The 8,705-nt window shown below is 41.0% G+C and overlaps 1 pseudogene; it reads left to right on the top strand.

Annotated features, from left to right (window-relative positions):
- Window positions 1-202: 202 nt before the first annotated feature.
- The window catches only part of LOC148773097 (heat shock transcription factor, Y-linked-like), a 28,956-nt pseudogene continuing 20,453 nt past the window's right edge, over window positions 203-8,705 (top strand).

The raw sequence follows: 8,705 nt of genomic DNA, 5'->3' as shown, positions 1-8,705 counted from the left end.
CCGGCTCCGGGCACAACTGACTGCGCAAGCAGAAGCGTGGCAGAGGCCAGGGGCGGTGGCTGAGAGGAGCTACCCCATGCCTGAGGCCAGGGTCGGCAGCTGAGAGGAGCTAACCCACATCCAAGAGGCGGTGGCGGCGTGGCGCAGGAGGGCCGAGAAGAGCTACCTCACGTTCCAGGTCAGTAGGGACAGCCTTGAGGAGATGCCCCTTGTCCAAGGTAAGGTGCAGCAGCTGCGCTTTGCTGGAGCAGCTGAAGCGATATCCCACGATCAAGGTAAGAGAAACCCAAATAAGACAGTAGGTATTGCGAGGAGCATCAGAAGGCAGACAGAGAGACCTAGTCGATCTGATCACATGGACCACAGCAGAATGTGGTCCACTGGAGAAGGGAATGGCAAACCACTTCAGTATACTTGCCTTGAGAACCCCATGAACAGTGTAAAAAGGCACAATGATAGGACACTGAATGAGAAATTCCCCAGGTCGGTAGGTGCCCAGTATGCTACTAGAGATCAGTGGAGAAATAACTCCAGATTGAAAGACGGGATGAAGCCAAATAAAACCAATACCCAGTTGTGGATGTGACTCGAGATAGAAGCAAGTTCCGGTGCTGTAATGAGCAATATTGCAAGGAACCTGGAATGTTAGGTCCATGAATCAAGGCAAATTGGAAGTGGTCAAACCTGGATGGCAACAGTGAATGTAGACATTCTAGGAATCAGTGAATTAAAATGGAATAGAACGGGTGAATTTAACTCATACAACCATTGTATCTACTACTGTGGGCAGGAATCCCTTAGAAAGAATGGAGTAGACATCATGGTCAACAAAAGAGTCTGAAACGCAGTATTTGGATGCAATCTTAAAAACGACAGAATAATTTCTATTCTTTTTCAAGACAAACCATTAGATATTACATTAATACAAAACTATACCCCATCAATAATGCTGAAGAAGCTGAAGTTGAACGGTTCTATGAAGAACTACAAGATATTTTCGAACTAACATCCCCAAAAAGATGTCCTTTACATTATAGGGGACTGGAATGCAAAAGTAGGAAGTCAAGCAACAAATGGAGTAACAGGCAAATTTGGCCTTGGAGCACGGAATGAAACAAGGCAAAGGCTAGGAGAGTTTTGCCTAAAGAATGCACTGGTCATAGCAAAGACCCTCTTCCAACAACACAAGAGAAGACTCTACACATGGACATCACCAGATGGTCAACACCGAAATCAGATTGATTATATTCTTTGCAGCCAAAGTTGGAGAAGCTCTATAGAGTTAGCATAAACAAGATCAGTAGCTGACTGTGGCTCAGATCATGAACTCCTTATTTCCAAATTCAAACTTAAAGTGAAGAAAGTAGTGATTACCTGTAGACCATTCAGATATAACCTAAATCATATCCATTATGATTATACAGTGGAAGTGAGAAATAGATTTAAGGGACAAGATCTGATAGATAGAGTGACTGATGAACTCTGGACGGAGGTTCATGTCGTTGTATAGGAGACAGGGACCAAGACCATCCCCATGGAAGAGAAATGCAAGAAAGCAAAATGGCTGTCTGAGGAGGCCTTACAAATAGCTGTGAAAAGAAGAGCAGTGAAAATCAAAGGAGAAAAGGAAAGATATCAGCATTTGAATGAAGAGTTCCAAAGATTAGCAAGGAGAGATAAGAAAGACTTTCTCAGCGATCAGTGTAAGGAAATTGAGGAAAACAACAGACTAGGAAAACAAGAGATCTCTTCAAGAAAATTAGAGATATCAAGGAAATATTTCATGCAAAGATTGGCTCGATAAAGGACAGAAATTGTATGGACCTAACAGAAGCAGAAGATATTAGGAAGAGGTGGCAACAATACACAGAAGAACTATGCAAAAAAAGATCTTCACGACCAAGATAATCACGACGGCGTGATTACTCACCGAGAGCCAGATACCCTGGAATGTGAAGTCAAGTGGACCTTAGAAAGCATCACTACAAACAAAGCTAGAGGAGGTGATGAAATTTCAGTTGAGCTATTTCAAATCCTGAAAGACATTGGTGTGAAAGTGCTGCACTCAATATGCCATCAAATTTGGAAAACGCAGCAGTGGACACAGGACTGGAAAAGGTTAATCTTCATTTCAATCCCAAAGAAAGGCAATGCCAAAGAATGCTCAAACTGCCGCACAATTGCACTCATCTCACATGCTAGTAAAGTCATACTCAAAATTCTCCAATCCAGGCTTCTGCAATATGTGAACCGTGAACTACCAGATGTTCAAGCATGTTTTAGAAACGGCAGACGCACCAGAGATCAAATCACCAACATTTGTTGGACCATGGAGAAAGCAAGTGAGTTCCAGAAAATCATCTATTTCTGCTTACTTGACTATGCCAAAGCCGTTAACTGTGTGGATCACAATAGACTTTGGAAAATTCTGAAAGAAATGGGAATACCAGATCACCTGACCTGCCTCTTAAGAAACCTGTATGCAGGTCAGGAAACAAAAGTGAGAACTGGACATGAAGCAACAGACTGGTTCCAAATAGAAAATGGAGTACGTCAAGGTTGTATATTGTCACCCTGCTTATTTAACTTCTGTGCAGAGTACATCATGAGAAAAACTGGGCTGGAAGAAGCACAAGCTGGAATCAAGATTGCCGGGAGAAATATCAATAACCTCGGATATGCAGATGACACCACCCTTATGCAAAAATTGAAGAGGAACTCAAAAGCCTCTTGATGAAAGTGAAAGAGGACAGTAAAAAGTTGGCTTGAAGCTCCAAATTCAGAAAACCAAGATCATGACATCTGGTCCCATCTCTTCATGGGAAATAGATGGGGAAACAGTGGAAACAGTGTCAGACTTTATTTTGGGGGGCTCCAAAATCACCGTGGATACTGATTGCAGCCATGAAATTAAAAGACGCTTACTGCTTGGAAGGAAAGTTATGACCAACCTAGATAATATATTAAAAAGCAGAGACATTACTTTGCCTACCAAGGTCCGTCTAGTCAAGGCTATGGTTTTTCCTGTGGTCATGTTTGGATGTGAGAGTTGGACTGTGAAGAAGCCTGATCGCCGAAGAATTGATGCTTTTTAAGTTTGGTGCTGGAGAAGACTCTTGAGAGTCCCTTATACTGCAAGGAGATCCAATCAGTCCATTCTAAAGGAGATAAGTCCGGGGTCTTCATTGGAAGGACTGATGCTAAAGCTGAATCTCCAATACTTTGGCCACCTAATGAGACGATTTGATTCAGTGGAAAACACTGTGATGCTGAGGAGTATTGTGGGCAGAGGAGAAGGGGATGAGAGACAATGAGATGGCTGGATGTCATCACCGACTCAATGGACATGAGTTCGAATGAATTCCGAGAGTTGGTGATGGACAAGGAAGCTTGGCAGCCGTGATTCATGCGGTCGCAAAGATTTGGACATGACCGAGCAACTAAACTGAACTGAAAGACACTGAAGATGGTGATTGTAGGCATGAAAGTAAAGGACATTTACTCCTCAGAACGAAAGTGATGAGTAACCTAGATATTATATGAAAAAAGCATAGACATCACTTTGCCAACAAAGGTCCGTCTAGTCAAGGCTATTGTTTTTCCAGTGGTCATTTATGGATGTGAGAATTAGATAGTGAAGAATGTTGAGTGCCAAAAAATTGATGCTTTTGAATTGTGGTTTTGGAGAGACTCTTGAGAGTCCCTTGGACTGCAAGGAAATCCAACCAGTCATAAAGGACTGATTCTAAAGAATATCAGTGTTGGGTGACCTTTGAAAGGACTGATGCTAAAGCTGAAACTCTAATACTTTGGTCACCTAATGCGAAGAGTTGACTCAATAGACAATACACTGATGCTGGGAGGGATTGGGGGCAGGAGGAGAAGGGGACGATAGAGGATGAGATGGTTGGATGGTCTCACCCACGCAATGGACATGAGTTTGAGTAACTCTAGGAGTTGGCGATTGACAGGGAGGCCGGCTGTGTTGCAGTTCATGGTGTCGCAAAGACTTGGATATGACTCAGCGACTGAACTGAACTGTTCTGAACTGAAAGAGATTCCCTATCCTCAGCTTCATATTATACTATCAGTTGGATTTTGGTATTGATAATCTGATGATGTGCATGTGTGGAGTCACATCTCATGTTGTTGGAAGATGGTGTATCCAATGATAGTAACTTGTCTTAGCAAGACTGTTAGATTTTGCCCTGGTTTATTTTGTACCCGGAAGCAAACATGTTTTTATCTTTCAGTTCAGTTCAGTTCAGTTCAGTCGTTCAGTCATGTCCAACTCTTTGTGACCTCATGAATCACAGCATGCCAGACTTCCCTGTCCATCACCAACTCTGCTTGTTTAGGTAGTTCTCAATTTCTTACTTTTCCATTCCAGTCCTGTATGATGAAAATAGCATCTTATTTTTTGTGTGTGTAAGTCCTAGGATGTCCTATTGGTAATCACAGACCCACTCAACCTCAGCTTCACCCTGGCCTTCAGCCCAACTTCAACTTTAGCATTACTGGTCATGACGCAGACTTGGATTACAGTGCTACAGAATGGTTAGCCTGGAAAACAAGGAGAGGTGTTTCATTTTTATATTGCAATCAGGTATTGCATTTCACACTCTTTTCATTGATGAGAGCAGCTTCTTCTATTTCTTCTCTAGGGATTCTTGACCAACTTAGAAGATAAAATGGTCATATGAATTAACTTTGTCCATTCCACTCAATTTTAATTCACTGATTGCTGAAACTTTGATCTTCACACTTGTCATCTCCTGTTTGACCATGTAAATTTTACCTTCATCATGGACTTCACATTCTAGGTTCCTATGAAATATCATTCTTTACAGCATCAAACTTTACTTTTATCACCATTCATATCCACAACTCGGTGTTGTTTCTCCTTTGGCTCCATCTCTTCATTTTCTCTGGAGTTACTTCCTCACTGATTTCCAGAAGTATATAGGACACCTACCAACCTGGAGAGCTCATCTTTCAGTGTACTTTCTTTTTGGATTTCCATATCGTTGACGGGGTTTTCAAAGCAAGGATACCTAAGTGGTTTTCCATTCTCTTCTCCAGTTGAACCACATTTTGCAAGAATCCTCCACCAGGTCCAATCCATCCTGGGTGGCCCTATATGGCATGTCTCATAGTTTCATTGAGGTATACAAGGCTGTGATCCATTTGAACACTTGGGTTAGTTTTCTGTGATTATGCTTTTCATTCTCTCTGCCCTATGATGGATAAAGATAAGAGGCTTATGAAAACTTCCTGATGGGAGAAACAGAGTGTGAGTGAGCTTCGATCCTGCTCTGATATATGGGGCCATATTCAGTGAGTCTTAAATCCAATTTACTCTTGATGGGTGTGGCTGTGTTCAGGCCTCGTTGTTTGAACTGAGCCCAAACTGTCACATGGGAAACGAAAGTAATTGGGACCTCTCTCAAAAGGATTTGAGCAAGCACTCTTGTATTCGGTTCCCGAGACCGCTCTGCATCCCACTATCTGATGGAGACTCCTGGACACTCACAAGCAAGTCTGGCTCAGTCTCTTTTGGGGACACTGCTCATTATTCTTTACTCCTCATGCAAACAAGGTTTTGTATGTGCCCTCCAACAGTATGTTTCACGCTGCAAAAGATTTAGGTTAGGAAGAGAAAGGGATGACAGAGGATGAGATGGTTGGCTAGCATCACTGACTCAATGGACATGAGTTTGGGTACACTCAAGGAAATGGTAACGGACAAGCAGGTCTGACGTTCTGCGGTTCATGGGGTCACAAAGAGTCGGACATGACTGAGTGACTGAAGTGGACATTACATATAATTTAAATAAGCAGGGTGACAATATGCAGCCTTGTCATAATCCTTTCCTTATTTGGAAGCAGCCCATTGCTTTAAATCCAGTTGTAACAGTTGCTTCTTGAGTTGCATACAGATTACCTAGGAGGCAGGTCAAGGAATCTGCTATTCCTATCACATTAAGCGTTTTCCATAGTGTCTTGTGATCCACACAGTCAAAACCTTTCATATAAACATGAAGTAGAAGTAGATTTTTGTTTGTTTGCTGTTCTTGTAGCTCTCTTGTTATTTTGATGATCCCACAGATGTTGGATATTTATTTTCTGGTTCCTCTGCCTTTACTGAATCCAGCTTGAACATCTGGAATTTCATGGTTCATATACTGTTGAAGCCTGGCTTGTAGAATTTTTAACATTACTTTGCTTCCATTTGAGATGAGGGCAACTGTATGTTTGCATGCACAGTCTGTGGCATTATCTCTCTATGAGATAGGAATGAACTTTTCAAGGCCTGTGTCCATTGCTGAGTTTTCCAAATTTGCTGGCATATTGAGTGAAGCACTTATACAGCTGTTAAATAACTCACCTAGAATTCCATCAATTCCACTAGCTTTGTTCATATGGATGTTCCATAAGGACTACTTGACTTCACATTCTAAGACGTCTGGATCTGGGCGAGTGATCAAAACATCTTGGTTATCTGGGTAATGAACACCCTTTTTTGTATAGTTCTTCTGTGTATTGTTGCCACCTCTTCTTAGTATCTTCTGCTTCCATTACGTCCATGAAAATTCAGTACATTATTTTGACCATCTTTGCATGGAATGTTCCTTAGGTATCTCTAATTTTCTTGAAGGGATCTCTGGTCTTGCCCATCCTATTATTTTCCTCTGTTTCTTCGCTTTGATCACTGAGGAAGCCTTTCTTATCTTTCCTTCCTATACTTTGGAATGCTGCCTTAAAATGGGTATATCTTCCCTTTTCTCCTTTGCTTTCAGCTTCTATTCTTTTCTCATCTATTTGTAAGGCATCTTTAGAAAACCATTATGCATTTTTGTATTTCTTTTTCTTGAGGATGGCTTGGTCACTGCTTCTTATACAAAGCCACAAACCTCCGTCTGTTTTTCTTCAGGCACACGTTCTATCAGATCTAATCCCTTGAAACTCTTTGTCACTTTCATGTTTAATCCTAAAGGATTTGATTTAGATCATACCTGAATAATCTAGTGGTTTTACCTCCTTTTTTAAATTTAAGTCTGAATTTGGCAATAAGGACTTCATGATCTGAGCCACAGTGAGTTCTCTGTCCTGTTTTTGCTGACTATGTATAGCTTCTCCATCTTCGGGTGCAAAGAAAAGAATCAACCTGATTTCAGTATTGCACATCTGGTGATTCCATGTGTAGAGTCTTCTCTTGTGTTGTCGACCAGGGTGCTTCCTATAAGCTGTGTGCTCTCTTAGCAGAACTCTGTTAACCTTTGACTGGATTCTTTCGGTACTAGAATGTCAAATTTGTCCGTTACTCAGGTATCTCTTGACTTTCTACACTTGCGTTCCATTCCTCTATGATGAAAAGGACATCTTTTATTTGGGTGTTAGTTCTAGACCGTCTTGTAAGTCTTCATAGAACTGTTCCACTTCAGCTACTTCAGCATAACTGGTCAGGACACAGATTTGGATTACTACACTATTGAATGGTTTGTCTTGGAAATGAGCAAAGATTCTTCTGTTTGGTAAACATCTTGTGATCTGTCACCTTCATCTCTTCATCAGCCTTGGAAATACACATATCCACACAGAAAAAAAAAAACAGAAAAACACAGCTCACAAACTCACACGTGTAGACACACACAAATGTTCAAGGCACAGGGAATCAGGAAAACTGGGAACATAGGTGTTTCTGTAGCTGAAGAACCGGTGCATCATATGAAATACAGAGATTTCCATGTTTTTTTTATAGGAAAATATCCATTCTGATCACAAATACGGAATATAGAGAAGTCCAACATTCAAGATGGAAAATTAGCACCTAGCTTTTAATACAGTAAATACAGGACATCACACATTTCATGGAAGAAATTCTTTCTTTTGCTATATGTTTGAGAAATGCAAAGATTCTCTACTTTATGAGGTAACAGTGTTGTCCAGATTTTCATTTGTTCAATAGAGAAAATTGAAATTTCATACCGGTTCTCCTTATCTTCAGAAAGTCAGTGACAAGGTTTTCATATGTGAAATATACATATTTCCTCATTTAATGGTAGAGAAACACTAACCGGATTTTCATACATGAGGTGTAGAAAATTCCACATTTCACCTAAGAAAAACAGCTTCCATATTTCCATGAATGAAATAAAAAATAATAATGCCAAGCATCATGTAGTAAAACCAGCATCACTATATTCGCATGTAAAAATGTAGGTGATTCTACATTTGATTTTAGTTCAGTTCCGTCTCTGGATCATGTTCAGCATTTTGTGACACCACGGACTGCAGCACTTCACGCTTCCCTGTCCATCACCAACTCCTGGAGCATACGCAAACTCACGTCCATCGATTCGGTGATTCCTTCCAACAGTCTCATCCTCTGTTGTCCTTTACTGCTTCAGTAGTCAATGTTTCCACCCATCAAAGTCTTTTCAAATGAGTCAGTTATTCTCATCAGGTGGCCTAATTATTGTAGCTTCACCTTCAAAATCAATCCTTCCAATGAATATTCAGGATCGATTTCCTTTAGCCTCCTTAAGGCCAAGACACATGTAGAGTCTTCAGCAAGCTAGTTAAAAAGCATCAAGAATTCTGCACTCAGCTATCTTTAGAGTCCAAATCTCACATCCATACATGACTGCTGGGAAAACCAGAGCTTTGACTATGTGGAACTTGGCAAAGCAATGTTTCTGCTT

This window comes from Moschus berezovskii, chromosome Y (genome assembly GCF_049115385.1).
Source record: "Moschus berezovskii isolate FMDL1 chromosome Y, NW_MosBer_1.0, whole genome shotgun sequence".
NCBI classification, from domain to species: domain Eukaryota; kingdom Metazoa; phylum Chordata; class Mammalia; order Artiodactyla; family Moschidae; genus Moschus; species Moschus berezovskii.
Note: the sequence above shows the minus strand (reverse complement) of the source record. Positions and strands in the feature narration are given on the sequence as shown.